Source organism: Lepidochelys olivacea (genome assembly GCF_965140295.1).
Source record: "Lepidochelys olivacea isolate rLepOli2 genome assembly, chromosome: 2".
Taxonomy (NCBI): domain Eukaryota; kingdom Metazoa; phylum Chordata; order Testudines; family Cheloniidae; genus Lepidochelys; species Lepidochelys olivacea.
Window position 1 is genome coordinate 229,296,038 of NC_140412.1, and position 18,573 is coordinate 229,314,610.

Sequence of the window (18,573 nt, forward strand, 5' to 3'; positions counted from 1 at the left end):
TTTCCAAAGACAATTCCAGAGCCTGTGCTAAATTCTACATTCAGTTAGATCCACAGAATTCTAATGAAGTAAATAAGTGTCATTAATACAGGGGTAAAATTGAAGTCAATAAGTTTGTATGGAAAGAATTTAACTCCCGGAGTGCAGAAACAGAAACAAGTGCTTTGTGTCCATACTTCTCAGTTTGAACATGTCTAAACAAAAGGTCTAAAATTATCAGCATCAATAATGTAATAAAATGCAATAAGCAAGTAGAACGCAAGGCTGGAGACAGAAGTCGGATCAATGATGAACATTACTACAAATGTCCTTCAAGCACCCATTAAAAACTAGTGCAGGGAGTTAACATTTCACTCACTTCAGTGCTGTTAATGATACTGCTCCAAAAATTTTGCCCTTAGTGAAAAGTGAACAACATTCTTTTCATTGACAAATAACTGAGTTAACCTCTAACTAACCTCAGGTTATTTCAAGAGGTTAGAAGAAGCACCAAGGTTTTAAAGGTAAACAGCCTAGACTGGATCCATAAACTGTACCTTCTTCAGTTTATATAATGCCAGGAAGATGTAATAGATATCTAATATAACAAGATAGCCATGAAGTGGTTAGCGGTCATCTCTCCCCCGTGGCTCAGAGGGAGGCCACTCTGTCTCTCTACATCACTGGGGCACCGCCCTGTTTCAGGGGATTAGTGACTCAAGCACTGGGACCGAAGCCCCCTGGCAGGATAGAGCAGAGCAAACAAACAGTCTTAGGGTTCTGGCCCTCAGGCAGAGCAGAACAAACAGTCTAGGGGCTTCGGGTGTGTGTATCTCTGACCCTGAAGACAGCCATCCATCTGACATCTTGGCTCAGGTAGATGGCAGACAAACGCAGGCCTCTTGGTCAGGGGGGATCCTAATAGCAAACCTGAACCAATGACTGGTTTCCCTGGGCTACTTCTTACCAGAGTCCGGGTCAGGGGTTCTGTCGTCCGGGGTCCGCCATCTCCTTGGGTATACAGCAGGCAGCAGCCCAAGGCAGTCTTCTCGAGAGGCAGTGTGCGGTGCAGCGCAGGCTCCATTCTGGGGTTTGGCAGTGGGGTGGCGACATCTGCCTCCTTCCCTGGCTCAGCCTCAACTGAGCTAATGGCCCCATCTTTTGTACTGCTTGTACCACTCCTTAGCTTCTGTCTGAACGGGCAGGCCCGACTTGGCTCTGCCCACCAGCTCCTCTCCCTTTGGCTCTGCGGGAGGCCACTCTGCCTGACTACAAGCAGTAAGACTAATTCCATGTAACTTTGATGGTCCATGGTCTTCACTGACCTCCCTTCCAGTTCTGTATCTGTTTCAAAGTCCTTTTCCATATCTTTGAAGTCTTCAGTGGTCTACAGTCTAGTTATGTCTGGATTCACCTCTCTCTGTGGACTTTAGATTACTATGGACAATGAGACTGACACAAGCAAAGGTAAATTTACTGGGCCAAGAATGTCATTCTTGATGGATACCCCTTTGCTGTTCAATTCCTGGCTGATGAGCTTGAATTTTTGGTTTTAAGTAAAATCTATGTTTGAGAATCCCTAGGTTGACAAAGTGCTTGTCCTCATCATGGTGTCAGGCATATTGTGGCATGAACTATATAAGTGACCACACACACTGAGGGTCTGAAATCCTAGGAGCAAATTTATCCCTCACATAACTTCACTGATACCACTGGAGTTACAGCTGGGATGAATTTGGCTCTAACCTGTAAAAATGAAAACCCAATGAAAATCTATTGCAGAGTTAATGATAGAACAAGTGATGTTTGAGTAAGATGCAGTAAGTAATATTCCAGTAGGTTTCAATACACATTAGTAATACATTTTCATGAGGAAATTGTTTTCCTTCTTTGCTGGCAGCCGGCCCTATTTAGTCAGACTGCAAAAAAGGTGGGAAGTGTCCAGAAATACCACTTGCCCTTTGATCCTCAAATATGGCATCTTTTATTGATGTAGACAACATAGTCAGCATCTCTAACATACTGCAGGAGTGACGGCCCTTTGATTGTGCTGCACTGCAATGATGGCATCCAGCCACTGCCTGCTGGTGCTAAAGCATCAGGTAGGAAAAAATGGATTTGTATCCTGTTAGAAGAAAAGAGGGGGGATATTCAGCAGAATGGGTAGGGATAGGCTAGAGTTTGAATAGGAAATGGAGACAGGAGCAGCGGGGAACAGCTTTGGAGACTAAGGCCAGAGGAAAAGCGTAAAAGGCTAGTTAGTCTAGACAGCTGAAATCATGGACTGCAACAGGAAGACTGGAGCACGGAGGATGAGTTTTATTGCACGGATCTCATGAAAGCCAGGGAAGGGTGGATAAAAGTCAAAGGAGTTGTTTCACTTGATAGCAGTCCTTTGTTTCAGACTCCTAATTTACAGCCTGTAGGTTATTGTTTTATGTTAGTCATGAAGCCAGCTACACTTGCATTATGTTAGTGACTCCTGGGTATGGTTATTTTCTCCTATTCCCTGGTGATGTTTTACTGGAGGCTTAATCTCGGGTGTGGAACTTTAATTCCTTTTGGAATAGATAAGGGCTAGATCCTGCACACTGCATAAGTGGAGTAGAAAGTGATGAGCTGGATAAGAAATGCAAAACTGCGTTATAAGGTGCAGCTGCAGAGCAACCAAGTTAATCCTACCTTGAAGCAGCAGAAAGGTCAAAGTGGGGAAGTTGGAGGTAAGGATCTCAACCACCCTCCTCAGAAACACCCATTCTCCACCGACCTCCAGCCACATTTTACCTAGCGCTTTTGAGAGTGAAATTCCTTGTGCAGAGAGCGTGCACAGGGCATATGCACCAATGAATGCTTACTTACACTCTCCAAATAGGGATGAAAGTGATGCATAGGTCTTGTGCTGGCCTCTACACAGGGGGTGAATTTCACTCAGATGCCTAAGAGGCTTAAGATTACTCTTAGAGTTGGTTGGGAAATATTTATTTTGCTGTGAAAAAATTTAAAGAAAAAAATGAAGTTTTTCTCTTTGTTTTAAAATGAAAATCCCCAAATTTAGATGAAAAGAGATTTTTAATTAAAATGTCCAACGTTGTGTTTTTCATTGGAAAGCGACTTTTCTTCAACCACTCCTACCTACCACTCAATGTGGAGGACTGTGCCTAGCACTTGGCCTTACTTGCGCCTTCATTGACATTTGAGCTGGAGTACAACGATCTTGCGCTGCCTGCTGTGTACCATGCAAGGACTTGCAGGATCACGATCCCAGCATAGTCCATTGTATATATCTGATCCACAATAGCTGTGCTATCTTTAAAGGATTTTAACAACTTACTCTGCTGGCTATCTTTAATCGGGTGTTCTCCAGTCAAATAATTTAACAGTGTCCGGGTTTCTCTACAAACAATATTGCATTTGCTAGTTTACATTTTCCTATCTCCCAACTCTCTCAAAAATATTGCAGTCAAGTTTGCTACTTTCTAATGTTCAGGAATCTCCCCTGACTCTTGTGAACTTAATGTCAGTGAAGGGATCGCTGATGTCTCAATCCTTTAAAAATTAATGGACATGTGTTATCTGGACCTGATGCTTTGTCTACTTTAAGTGCATCTAACATTTGTAGACCTAATACTGTTATCTGCGCTTTCATCTCTGGAAAAGTGATCATTGATGTGGGCAGACCATCACCCTCCACTTCCTTTGTAAAGACTAATACAAATGAACTGTTTAACAAATATGCTATTTCCCATCACTCAGTACCCAATCTCCACTATCATTTTTCAGTGACCCTATGATTATCCTTTGTCCGGTGTGTATATGTTTGGACCACATAACATTCATTACATTAAACATATGTAACTTCAGAAACTGGATGGTGTAGAGGATTTGTAATAGAATCTGGAACATAGGTCACTGGTTTAAATGATTAACAGGCATTAACAACAGAGAACTGCTGACTAGCTTAAGTGAAATGAGTTGGTGTTAGTACCTTTTCATTTGCACAACTCAGCAGAGTGGTCATGGATTAAATGGGCCTGGGTATTGAGCATTAGAATCAAGGTAACTTTATCCCCACAGCATCTCAGTGCCACAATAGACATTTTAACAGAGGTGGGTAGATAAGATTTCTTAATGATGACAGATTTTTCTGCAGACAATTCCCCTATGAAAAACAAAGGAGTTAAAAAACTTACCCTTTGGTGACTGCACTTTGAAATACCCCCCCTGATTTGAGAAACTCCCATTTATGACTCCTCTCTCATCCCTATATGTGCTATCCGCAGTTAATAGCTCTGGAACATTGCCAGGGCAGTGCCAGAAGCTGGCATTACTCATGCCTAGGGCCCTACCAAATTCATGGCCATGAAACACAGACTGTGAATTCTGATCTCCCCCTGTGAAATCTGGTCTTGTGTGTGCTTTTACCCTATATTATACAGGTTTCATGGGGGAGACCAGCGTTTCTCAAATTGGGGTCCTGACTCAAAAGGGAGTTGGGGGCGTGCAAGGTTATTTTAGGGGCGGTCGCAGTCTTGCCACCCTTACTTCTGTGCTGCCTTCAGAGCTGGGTGGCTAAGAGCAGCGGTGGTGGCTGGGCGCCCAGCTTGGAAGGCAACACCCCATCAGCAGCAGCACAGAGGTAAAGGTGGCAATACCATACCATGCCACCCTTACTTCTGCACTGCTGCTGGTGGCAGCTCTGCCTTCAGAGCTGGGATCCCGGCCAGCAGCTGATGCTCTCCAGCTGCCCAGCTCTGAAGGCCGCCAGCAGCAGCGCAGAAGTAAGGGTAGCAGTATCGCAATGCCCCCAACAATACCCTGGTGACCCCCCCCACAACTCCTTTTTGGGTCAGAACCCCTACAATTACAACACCATGAAATTTCAGATTTAAACAGCTGAAATCATGACATTTATGATTTTTTAAATCCTAGGACTGTGAAATTGACAGGGCCCTACTCATAGCGTAATGATGTCTGTAGCACTAGAATGCTCTCTATTAACAAAAGTATGAAATTCTTCAATTTTCTTGATAGCTTCCTGAAATTCTCCAACCTGGGTCTCTGTCTCCAGCCATTCTTTTTAGGTGACAAATCTGAGGAACTGTTCTAGGCTGATGTGTCATTAGAGGAGGTTTTGGAACAAATTGATAAACTAAACAGTAATAAGTTTACCAGGACCAGATGATATTCACCCAAGAGTTCTGAAGGAACTCAAATGTGAAATTGCAGAACTACTAACTGTAGTCTGTCACCTGTCAAGCTTCTGTACCAAATGACTGGAGAATAGCTAACATGATGCAAATTTTAAAAAAGGGCTCCAGAGATGATCCCGGCAATTACAGGCCGATAAGCCTGACTTCAGTACTGGGCAAACTGGTTGAAACTATAGTAAAGAAACACAGATGAACATAATTTGTTGCGGAAGAGATAACATGATTTTTGTAAAGGGAAATCATGCCTCACAAATCTACTAGAATTACCTGAGGGGGGTCAACAAGCATGTGGACAAAGGGGATCCAGGGGATATAGTGTACTTAGATTTTTCAGAAAGCCTTTGACAAGGTCCCTCACCAAAGGTTCTTAAGCAAAGTAAGCTGTCATGAGATAAGAGGGGTGGTCCGCTCATAGATCGGTAACTGGTTGAAAGATAGGAAACAAAGGGTAAGAATAAATGGTCAGTTTTCAAAATGGAGAGAGGTAAATAGTGGTGTCCCCCAGGGGTCTGTACTGGGACCAGTCCTATTCAATATATTCATAAATGATCTGGAAAAAGGGGTAAACAGTGAGGTGGCAAAATGTGCAGATGATACAAAACTACTCAAGCAGACTGCAAAGAGCCACAAAAGGATCTCTCAAAACTGGGTGACTGGGCAACAAAATTGTAGATGAAATTCAATTTTGATAAATGCAAAGTAATGCATATTGGAAAACATAATCCCAACTATACATATAAAATGATGGGTAGCTGTTACCACTTAAGAAAAAGATCTTGGAGTCATTGTGGATAGTTCTCTGAAAACATCCACTCAATGTGCAGCGGCAGTCACAAAAGCTTAACAGAATGTTAGGAATCATTAAGAAAGGGAAAGATAAGAAGACAGAAATTATCATAACACTGCTATATAAATCCCGGGTACTCCCACACCTTGATTATGCATACAGTTCCGGTTGCACAATCTCAAAAAAGATATATTGGAATTGGAAAAGGTTCAGAAAATGGCAACAAAAATGATTAAGGGTATGGAACAGCTTCCATATGAGGAGAGATTAGGAAGACTTGGACTTTTCAGCTTGGAAAAGAGATGACTCAGGGGGGATATGATTGAGGTCTATAAAATCATGACTGGTGTGGAGAAAGTAAATAAGAAAGTGTTATTTACTCCTTCTCATAACACGAGAACTAGGGGTCACCAAATGAAATGAATAGGCAGCAGGTTTAAAACAAAAGGAAGTATTTTTTCACAGAACACTCAGTCAACCTGTGGAACTCTTTGCCTGAAGATGTTGCAAAGGCCAAGACTATAACAGGGTTCAAAAAAGAACTAGATAAGTTCATAGAGCATAAGTCCATCAATGGCTATTAGCCAGGACGGGCAGGGATGGTGTCCCTAGCTTCTGTTTGCTAGAAGCTGGGAATGGGTGACAGGAGATGGGTCACTTGATGGTGACCTGTTCTGTTCATTCCTTCTGGGGCACCTGGCATCGGCCACTGTTGGAAGACAGGATACTGGGCTAGATGGACCTTTGGTCTGACCCAGTATGGCCGCTCTTATGTTCTTATCTTTTATTACTATATAAGAAGTTGGCTGGAGTTTCTTGCAACTTGGTCTTTAAGGGTTGGCTCAGATTTGTCAACTTTCATGTTCATTTTAAGTAACCTACGGGCAACAGTAGTTTCCGTAGTAAAACAGTGGTTAACTTGGTTATCATATTAAGTTAATGCGTTTTCTACCATAAACCTAATAAAACTGTGTCAGACAATCAGGGTGATAATTATTTACTGGCAAACTTCATTTTAAAATTTCAGCCTGTCAGAAACCAGCTTATTGATATCAATTGCTGTTTTTAACAGTAAATATTTAATATTATGTAAGTATATTTAATATTACTTTCACAGATAAACTGAGCTCTCACTAACTGTAGCATAACAAAGGTAATTTTAAATAATACTAGGAAATCTAACAGTTTAACAGTACTTTAGATAGAGTGGTGTTCATAGGCCCAAATCAATATTGAGGCCCCATTGTGCTAAGTGCTGTATAGACTCATAATGAGAGATGGTCTCTGCGCAGAGGAGCTTGCAGTCAAAGGAGATTTGGTCTCTAAAATAGTAAGGATGCAGCACCTTTAGCCTACCTTTCTCTGGGAACTTCAACTCTGGGCAGAAGGCCAGAGCAAGGCCTAGGCAGCCCTTGAGTGCCCCAAATAAGGGAACTTGAATAGGCCGCATGCTACCCTCCCCCCTCCCTCCCCACAGAGGTGATTTTCTCCTTGTATTTCTTTTTGAACTGTAATGAATGGTTCTGGCAGAAATATTAACTTTTCACAATTTCAGAAAACCAGGATTTCATGAATATCAAGTTGTGCTTTTCTCCGTGAATAGGCATATTTTCATTAACTATCATCTACACAATGATTTTTCCAAAGAACTGTATTTTATGTTGGAAAATGTATTGATTAATGTAACTCTTTCAGCTTAAAAAAATCTTTAAAAAAACAACAAAAAACAAGAAAAAACTTTATATGTTAACATATATAAGTCAAATTTAAGTTGAAAGTATACTTTTAACAGTTGGAAAATAATAATAAAAATTACCCATTATCTTTCATAAATTTGAACCTGATTCTTCCCCAGGGAAATAAAGTAGAGTACAAATTGGCTATTAATCAAAGGAGAGTTGACAGTGAAGTTTGCTGGCACTATCAAAAGTAGCACATCTGTTACTCAGTGAATGATCATAACAGTATATAGCTCTCTTTGTCCTCAGCATGGTGACTCTGAGTGCAGAGGAAGGAAACCTGTATTCCCTCATTCTTGATATGGATAATCCAGAGAGATAAACACACTTTATTGCTCTCTAAAGGTTATGCTCACAGTTGCTGTACCAACATGAACTAGTTTAGTTGCTTAATAAACAGCCCAAGTTTTCCATTTGGTTAAAGTTAGGTGCATAAATCCACATTTCAGCACTTAAATGCCCTGATTTGGAAAGGTGTGAAGAACTCAAGAGTACAGCTGGGCAAATGGATTTTTTGCTTCCCAGGCAATTCCAAAATAATAAAAAACTTATCTTGGGTTACACTGAAAACAAGATTTTAAAAGATTTTTGGTGAATTGAGAAGTTAAAAAAATCCAGTTTGGCTCAAACAAAGCAATTCATTTTAAATTCAAGTTTTTAACTTTAATTTAATAAATAAAATTAAAGGAACTTTTCATTTTGAGAATTATTTTTCAATTCAAAATGTTTCATTTTGAAAATGTCAAAACATTTTGATTTTTTCAGGTTTTTTTCGGGCCAAAACAATTTGACAAAATTGATAAATTCACAAAATGTGAATGCGAATCAGCATTTTTTGCTGAAAATAGTTTTGGTTTTAAAAAAAATTGTCCAGCTCTACTCAAGACACACTGACTGACTTCATTTGGGCACCTAAGATTGGAAATTTTGTCCTTTTTCTATAAATAAGTGGATGTCGTTTTCCATGGGCTGAGCAGTAGGGGGAGGTATAGTACAGTATATAGAGCTGAAGGTTACTCAGTTTATCTTCCCTGGCCTGACATAAGGGTGACCAGACAGCAAGTATGAAAAATCAGGACAGGGAGTACTGGGATAATAGGTGCCTCTAAGAAAAAGTCCCAGACTGTCGCTATCAAACTGCCCCTATGAACTCTACCTAACACATCAGGACCTGAAAAAGAGCTCTGTGTAAGCTTGAAAGCTTGTCTCTCACACCAACAGAGGCTGGTCCAATAAAAGATATTACCTCACCCATTTTGTCTCTTTAATATCAGGAAAGAGTTAGTTTATGAGTTGAGGTCTATAAAGCTGTAGTAGAGAACACTACTTGCAGCTCCTTTAGGTGGCTAAAAATATCACTATTTTTTTAATTTGGGGGCAAATAGCACTTTTCCCTTAAAAGCTTCTATTTCAATTTCTAACCACCCTAAAAGAGAGCCTTGTTCCATTGAATTTCTGTTCTGTTTTTGTAACATTCTCATGACTCTCACTCTTATCCTGTCCTTCCCCCACAATCTCTCTATAAGCGTCTCGTGTCAGGAAGTGCACAGATTTTGGATTGTAGTTTAGATTTCTGGGAGGCAGATGCAGTCCAAAACCCGCCAACTGATTACAGTTACTGGTTCCATCACGTACCTTCCTCTTTGTTTTCCTGTCCGCCTGGGCAACAGCTTTGAATAACAACCTTTTCCCCTTGTAATTCAAGACATAAGAACTCTCTGTGGCTCAGATCTCTTACTTGACAAGCAGGTTTGAACAGTGTCCCCATACAATGCATCCAAACCATTATGTCTGCTTTCTTTTCTACCATGACTACTAGCATTATTTACATTGCAGTAGTGCCTATAAGTCCCAATCAGAACTGGGTCCCACTGTGTGCTAGGTACTATACAAACACATAGGTCACCCTATGTGCTTCTATCTGCCTCTAAGAGAGCCGAGTCTAAAGACAAAATACAAAGGAAGAAGAAAACAAGAAACAACTTACATGCAAAGTGGTCAGGATGAGGTCAGGCACTCATCTTGTTAGTTCATATTAATAAAAAATGTTTAACCCTTGCCTAATACATTTTAAAAGTCATTTTAACTTTTGCCTTTTCTTCTGTATACTTTAGCGCCTTTTTTAACCTGTATATTTTTGTATCTAACCTGACTATTTTCATTTCTACCCCTTTTTGTTGTTAAAAATTACTTTCAGCTCTTGCTTTTTTGTATTTAACCGTATATCTCTTCTAGGTATATTTTAAACACTAATCTTTGACATTTACTTATTAAAAATACTTGCCCCTTGCCATGCTCTTAGCAGGGCCTTTATACAAAAAAAGCCCATGGCTCAGCTAAAAGAAAAGGAGTACTTGGGGCACCTTAGAGACTAACCAATTTATTTGAGCATAAGCTTTCGTGAGCTACAGCTCACTTCATTGGATGCATACTGTGGAAAGTGTATAAAACTTATATACACACAAAGCATGAAAGATCTTCTACACTTTCCACAGTATGCATCCGATGAAGTGAGCTGTAGCGCACGAAAGCTTATGCTCAGATAAATTGGTTAATCTCTAAGGTGCCACAGGTACTCCTTTTCTTTTTGCGAATACAGACTAACACGGCTGTTACTCTGAAACATGGCTCAGCTGTGGCTGGTCTGGTCAGCTGACTTGGGTTCACCAGGCTAAAAATTGCAGCCTAAGCCTGAACACCTGCACTGCAATTTTCAGACCTGCAGCGTGATCCCCATGAGCCCGAGACAGTTGAGCTGGACTCGGAGACTCAGTGCTACAGGTTTTTACTGCAATATACACATGCACCATGGGCCCGATTCTAAACATTCAGTTCACCCCACTATGTACTTGGGGCATCTGAGTGGTTCAAAGGGGCTATTTGCAGTTCCCTCATCATGGGGTTGTTTGTATTTGGGCCCAGTCTCCAGCGTAGTTTAGAGCACTCAAGGTGCAAGGGAGGTTGGGGTCCCTCATGTTGCCACATCCGAACCTGGGCAGACTTTATGCAAGCAGGACTAATTTGGTCCAGTGTCTGTGAAGTGCTTCTGGATCCTTAGATCATAAGCACTATAAATACCAAATGTCTTCTGAGAGCAGAATTTCATCCCACGTTAGCTCCTGTGTAGAGCTACAAGAACTTCTTATGAATCTCGCTTTTGCAACAGTTATTGTATATCTGCCACTGCTGCATTTATGGTAGAAGAAATGCACAAATGCTTACAATTTCTTTGTATTTTCATTATGAACACAACGTGTGTGTGTGTGCGCACGTGCATGTAAAAATAATTGTTTTACTACTGGGTGTGAAATTCAGCCTTATTTGGGTTAGTTCCAGGGACACACACCCTTGAATTGTTGGTAGATAGCCCATAAGCTGACCCTCTGCACAGTGGTGAATTTCATCCAGTGCTGCTGTTTAGATTTCTATATCATTTTTATTTAAAAAATGTAAACACTTTATAGTTTGTGCTTTTTTCCAGAACCTTTGCAAGATTACAGTAAACCTGAGAGTAGTAAAATAGAGATTACTATAAAATGGCTTAATATTTTTTCCCCCCAGCAACTCAGCTGACTAACTTTTTCAGCTGTGTTGTGGAGTGTATGTGTGAAGCATGAGTTGTGACACATGTATAGCTGTAACTAATCTGAGAATTAAGCTGTGCAAGCCCTGCTCTTAAAACAGTGTGGCCTAAAGTGAAAGTCTATAAACTTAATGCAATTGTGATTACCATTGTGCTTTTGAAATAAGATATCTTTCTTTACGTTATTCATCTGTCTCTAGTTAAAATGACATTTATCACTTCCCATTCAATGCAATAGAAGAGACAAATGGAGACGTATTAAACCAAGAAATATAGAATCTTAAAACTACTGGAATCTCCCATTTAAGAACTTTTCCACCCACATCCCCACCAACAGCAAAGAATACTTAAAGTTGCCCTGCAAAAATGCAATAAAATAAATAGCTGTTGCCCTTTTGAATTCTCTATAACCTCTGAAGAAGGCGAGAAAGTTCCCTCCACCCATAATTTTTTTCCTCTACTTGTATTTTTACATTATTAAATTGAGTTTTGTCTACTCTGCTTTATTGGATGACTGGAAACTAATAGGACTGATATCAAATACCAATCAAATGAAAAGTGAACAACACAGCAAGAGAAAAGAGATTTTTATTCAGAACGTTTAAAACTTTATTTTTGCTGACCTCTTTTTAACACAGACATATATAGTTGGGAGACAGTGTCTCGTGTTATTCACTTACCACAGATGGCACCCCCTCCTGGCTGTTCTGGGGAATAGCTTTCTTTTAGGACTGGTGCCTCCCCTTGGGGCTCTCTCTTCCCATCGTCCTCCCTCTAACTCTGCAGCCCCTCACTCCGGAAGCTGCAGCTTCCTCTTTGTGACTCGGCCCTCCGGCCAGGACACTATGGGTTTTCCCCTTCTGGAATATAGTGTCTCACTGGACTCCAGGCAATGCCACTCCATCAATGGTTGGTAGGGGAACCTGGGCCTACCTACTACTCTGGGTTCCAGCCCAGGGACCTTACAACACACAGCCAAGGTCTAATGAGTTCCCAAACTTGCTGTTCTCTCCCTGGGATGCTTCCTACTCTGCCTCCGAAAGGCTTTCTGGCTACACCCTTCCCTGAGGGCCAGGCTCCTATGCTCCTACTCTTTCTCCGAGTTCCCTCCTTCTCTCTTTAATGCACAGATGGTGATTGCAGACTTCCTCACTATAGCCCTTCTGTTGCCAGTTTCTTGGCTTTATACTTGCTCAGCCCACACTTGCTCAGCTGAGCTTCATCTTCCAGTCATGGGTTGCTTCTCCAGCATAAGCCCCTCCTGTGCAGGCTCGCACACTAATTGGCCTGTTCTCAGCTTCTTTAATTCTTTCAGGGCTGGTGTGGGGTGAACACCCCATCACAGAAGGGGTCTTTTTTTCATAATTCAATAACAGTCCTCTCCCCATCATAATTAAGGGTTGAGAAAGCTCCCAATTTACATCTCTGGTGCCTCCAAGGGAGACATCCAGCAAGACAGAGAGAATGAGACTTGACATTCCTAATATTGCCAATATAAAAAAAGAGAAGAATACAAATACTGTAAGATCTTTGTAAAGATACAAAAAGGGTCATGTTTCATAAAACTCAGATCATATACATTTACCAGTCCCCACATAGACATGTTCCGCTCCATGTGGCTTTTATCCAATATTCTGAGATTCTTCACATTCAGAAAATAGCAAACTATTTTCTCTAAATTCTATTCTTTTTTAAAAATGAATTCAGCTAGTGCCAACCATGCAGAATTTCACAATGCATCCAATACATACTGGAGATTGCACTGCAAAGCTTAATTGGAGTAGTAACAGCCAAGACCTCTATAATTATGTATTGGTAATCTGAGAACAAATTCATGGGAGATTAAAGTTTGACACATGGGGAATTATAGGTTGGTGCTGAATAGGGTCTAAAGAAAAAGCACGTTCTGTGTGGTTGACATGTACTCATTTAGGTTTTGATGATCTCTAGAAGAAGCTGTATCCATCTCCTGCATTTGACTAGAGGGTACCTGCTGTGACACCGGGTCCATCAGAGCTGAGTGAAAAAAGTCCCTAAACTTTCCATGCTGACAAAAAAAAAAAATGCATTATTAGCTGACTATATAGATTTCCCTACTCTTCCTAGCTCTCATTTGTGAAAATGGTATTGATTTCCCTGTGTTAGTGGTTCCTCTTTACTCATCTTTTAAACAATAAATCTCTCTTAAAGCAAATTCATCAGAGCAAAGCTTTCCAAATAAATTGCCTCAGTGATAGCATGCCATATTTCACCTGCACTTTTCATCCTCTAGGGGCTAGATAAGTGAGAATTAAACTGATTTGAAGAGCTTGCTTCAGAACAGAGGAACAGTAACATCACATATGAAATGTATCAAGAGTCACTGTCCTTGACACTAAATGACTTGTTTCTTTCATGCAGAATGCTCAGTCAGACATATGGTTTAAACTTTTAAGTTGTTCTGTTTTGTGAAGTTCAGAACTGCATATTAATTCAAGCAGAAGCTACTTCTGAAATGGAATTCCAGCCCCTCTGTGAGAGAAATGCAAGAGAGTCTTAATGACACAGGGTTTGCTGCTGATGTTTACATCACCAAGCCTCCCACAATCTCTGCAGGACATTCCACTTTTTCAAGATGCAAAGCCATATTCTTTGGACAAAGTTTTCCATAAAAAAAAAACCAAAAAAACTTACATGCTCCTGGAGTTTTAATACACAGGAAAGTTCTTTGCTCACAAAAACAAACTGCCAAGATTGTAGTTATGAGTATTGTTTTAGTGTTTATGAGGGACTGGAGAAGAAAGAGTAGCACCTGAGAGAGATTAGCTCAAATGCCCCATGGGCAGCAGCATCGCCTCCTACCTAAAATCAACAAGGGTTGTGATCCTAGCCTTATTATACTCTGAGGCCTATCTCGTGGCTCTGCAGATGTGTTTGTTTTGGAAGATCCACGATAAAACAAGAGGGAGGATATACAAGATATTACAGAGATCTTACAGGGCAAGAGGTTACAATCCCAGGGTATGCTTTGTGCATGTGGCCTCTGAAAACCAAAAATGTTCATGTGGGTAATATTTCCTTTTTCTATATTCCCTCATGGACATAAAAATAAAGAACAGAAGAAAATTATGTTTTATTGAAAAATATGGTCCTGGGTCACTAAGGACCAGTGGCTATTTCTCTCTGTAGAATTAAGTGGAGGAAAAAGCAGTAAGCTTTAGCCTCAAACATGGACAAGGTCTGTGGAGATGACAGGAAGTCAGGGCTGGAGATGTGAATCTGCAGTGGCTAGAGCAGTGGTGGGCAACATGTGGCCTGCACCGCTTCCCACAGCTCCCATGGGCTGGGAACGACGAACCGCAGCAGTGGGAGCTGCGGGCGACCAAGTGTGCGGACGGTCAGTGTAACAAACAGTCATTTGGCCTGCCAGTGGATTATCCTGATGGGTTGTGTGTGGCCCATGGGCTGCAGGTTGCCCACCACTGAGCTAAAGTCTATAACTGGTCGAAAGTCGGAATGTCCATTCCATGGGAATTTCCAACATTTCAAAATTTTCTGTCATTCTGAATTGGAACAAAAAGACAAAATGTTCTCTCCTATGGAAGAGAAATTCCAAATGGCTTTGTTTTGGAAATATTGAAATGTTTTGTTTTGATAAGGTCGAAGTGCTTTGTTGTGATAACTTCATTTCAGTGTCTTTGTTTTGGCAGTGTTTCAACCTATGAAGACTTTGTTGAATCAGCATTTTCTGACAGAAGGTTGTACCTTCAGATTATTCTGAACTGAGTTTGAATTTGAGGTGGCCCAACAATGCTTATATTCTCAACAAGCATGGAAAGGACAAGCAATTTGGTTGAGGGAACACTATATTTGCACAATGAAGACCAGCTCAATAATGTTTTGAGAGCCATTGGGGCATTCTTAGGCAAACAAAGGTTGGAGTGTTACAGAACAAAAGCCCTCAGTGTCTGAAAGGATTACATATGCTGGAATCCATGTTTGCTCTAATGGTTAAGGTGTGATTAGAAAAAGTTAACTTTAGATGCTTAAAACTAAGGACACAACATCTGTTAAAATAATATATCACTGATTATCATAGAATCATAGGACTGTAAGGTACCTTGAGAGGTCATCTAGTCCAGTCCCCTACACTCATGGCAGGACTAAGTATTAATCCCTGACAGGTGTTTGTCTAATATACATGATATTATACATTATATACATGAATTAAAACCTGACCCATCTCCATTATCCAAACCACTAAGAAAATTGCATATTAAAAGTATTTTGACTAAGCCACAATACCTGGCCTAAGAACTGTTGAATGAGATCTAAGCTTATTATGTCCTTAGGAAGTTGAAAACTCAATAAACGTGCCACACAATGCTGGGACCCAGGGCCCTTGTACATGGTGATGCTTTGGTTCATCTTTTGACTTGTCTGTTTGGAATGGTGTTCCAGCCTCACTGGCCATTTTTCCTGAGAGCTGCCACTTCATTAGTTTCATTCAGCACACACCTCTTGAGCAGCCTTTCATAAATGTTTTTATAAGAACAAAGGAAAATCAGAAGCAATGATGAAAGGAATAGTAAAGGTATTACAAATAGATAGAATATTGAACAAGGAGGAAGAAGCAAGGCATTAAGCCAATTATAAGAAGGAAGTCTAAAGAAGCAGCAAAAAAAGGAAGAGCAGGATTAGGAGTAAAAGAGAAAACATACACATATCTAGGTCTAAAGAGGTCATAGCTGCTGCCTTCCACAGAAATGAAATCAGATAGGGATCCTAATAGCCACTGATTGTTAAAGAAAGGAAAAATATTCCTAAAAATAGGTACAGTAGAAATTTAGCATATGAACAGGAGCAGGAGAGGCAACTGCTAGATACAGTTAGCAAAAACATTTATGATAGTGCAGTATACACAACTGAAAATGGAACAGACGGTGGACAATGGTGATTTACTGCATTTCAGATCCTGATGGGGAGTGATTTATTTCAGGTCCTAGAGGAGAAAGAGATGAAGTATGTACTTTATTATCTGATACAATGCTCCGGAAGAGAGCAATGATTTTGAAGGGTTTGAAGAGATACATATGCCTGATAAGGAGGAAGGAAACAAGGACAAGTTTAATTAAGACATGGGAAATCAGAAAGAAAAAGCAAACACTGGCAGGCAGATGGACTAGATGACCTAACAGGTCTTTTCCATCTCAGATTTGCAAGAGGGTAGGTCAGCTCCATGGTGACTGCAGGATCTGAATGTCAGATACTGGAATATCATGACATCACTTGGCTTTCTGGAAGGCTTCACTAGGACTGTCCAACAGGCGAAGGACATGTTAGATGCATTTGAAAATATGAAAGCTACTGATTGTCAGGGCTCTGCTTTACCCCAACTCCTCTCCTTTATTTTCTAATAATGCAATAGCTCAAATGAAGCTCTAAATGAGATCAGATTTTTTTAAAATGCTGGCAGTACACAGAATGCAGCGTCTCTCTTCATTCTGCCCCAGCCTAACACTCCACAGCTACTTCTTGAAGAGCTGCAGCTCAGGTTTCAGCCTCTTCTGATGTCACATTCCTAGTCCCACAAAGATTTGGCCAAAGTCTTCACTCAGAAGGGCAAGTTTGGGCCATATATTTTCTAATATGAAGGGGGAGGGGAAGTGTCAAGGTTCCTCCCCCACTCTGAACTCTAGGGTACAGATGTGGGGACCTGCATGAAAACCTCCTAAGCTTACTTTCACCAGCTTAGGTTAAAACTTCCCCAAGGTACAAATTAATTATATCCTTTGTCCTTGGAATTTCCACTGCCACCACCAAACTTTAACTGGGTTTACTGGGAAACATAGTTTGGACACGTCTTTCCCCCCAAAATCCTCCCAACCCTTGCACCCCACTTCCTGCGAAAGGTTTAGTAAAAATCCTCACCAATTTGCATAGGTGACCACAGACCCAAACCCTTGGATCTGAGAACAATGAAAAAGCATTCAGTTTTCTTACAAGAAGACTTTTAATAGAAGTAAATAGAAATAAAGGAATCATCTCTGTAAAATCAGGATGGTAGATACCTTACAGGGTAATTAGATTCAGAACATAGAGAATCCCTCTAGGCAAAACCTTAAGTTACAAAAAAGACACACAGACAGGAATAGTCATTCTATTCAGCACAATTCTTTTCTCAGCCATTTAAAGAAATCATAATCTAACACATACCTAGCTAGATTACTTACTAAAGTTCTAAGACTCCATTCCTGGTCTATCCCTGGCAAAAGCAGCATACAGACAGACACAGACCCTTTGTTTCTCTCCCTCCTCCCAGCTTTTGAAAGTATCTTGTCTCCTCATTGGTCATTTTGGTCAGGTGCCAGCGAGGTTACCTTTAGCTTCTTAACCCTTTACAGGTGAGAGGATTTTTCCTCTGGCCAGGAGTGATTTTAAAGGGGTTTACCCTTCCCTTTATATTTTTGACAGGAAGAATATTTAAAACAATGCCCTTGAGGACATTTTAAACACAAAAAAGATCAGGAAAGAGCTTTTTTAAATTAGTCCTCCGCTAATAAAATGAGCTTAGTGAGGATGTAAGTGGCCAGATCCTCAGCTGGTGGTATAGTTCCACAGATGGCTTCAATAGAACTACATTGGGTCTCCAGTGGAATTTCAATAAAGCTACAATACTTAATCCTGCCTCAGCAAAGGGGAAGGACTAGAGGACCTCTGGATGTCCCTTCTAACCCTACATTTCTAGGATTCTATGACTGATTTACACCATCTAAGAATAGTCAGTGATCATTTAAATCCACTAGCAGTGGTTTTCCAAGGACTGAGTTGCAAGTAAGCTGGCAAATGGGGCAAAAAGTTGACCTGGAGAGGTGGGGAACTGCCTCAACCCACTTCAGTCATTATTTTATGATGATAAAACAAAGTTTTGCAGTAGCAATTCCCTGTGTAAAACTGTCAATAATACAATATGTATATAACAAAACCATCTGCAGCACATTCTGCTCATGGAGACGTACTACTGTCAAGATCATTCTCAGATGATCTGGCATCATATAATTCTTCAATGGGCTGTGGTGGGGGTAGGGAACATAAGTAGTGACTACTGTTGGTCAACAACTCACTAAGGCTTGGCGTCTGTCTAGCCTTTACATGGGGTAGGAAAAGAGGTAGTAAAGAGCTTCCTTCTAATCAATGAGTGACTGATTTAAGGTCTTGGTAGAATTGCAGTCCCTGTGCTCTGTGCTATAGGGCTACCCCCATCATGCCCCAACAACAGAACTTAAAAGGGCATAG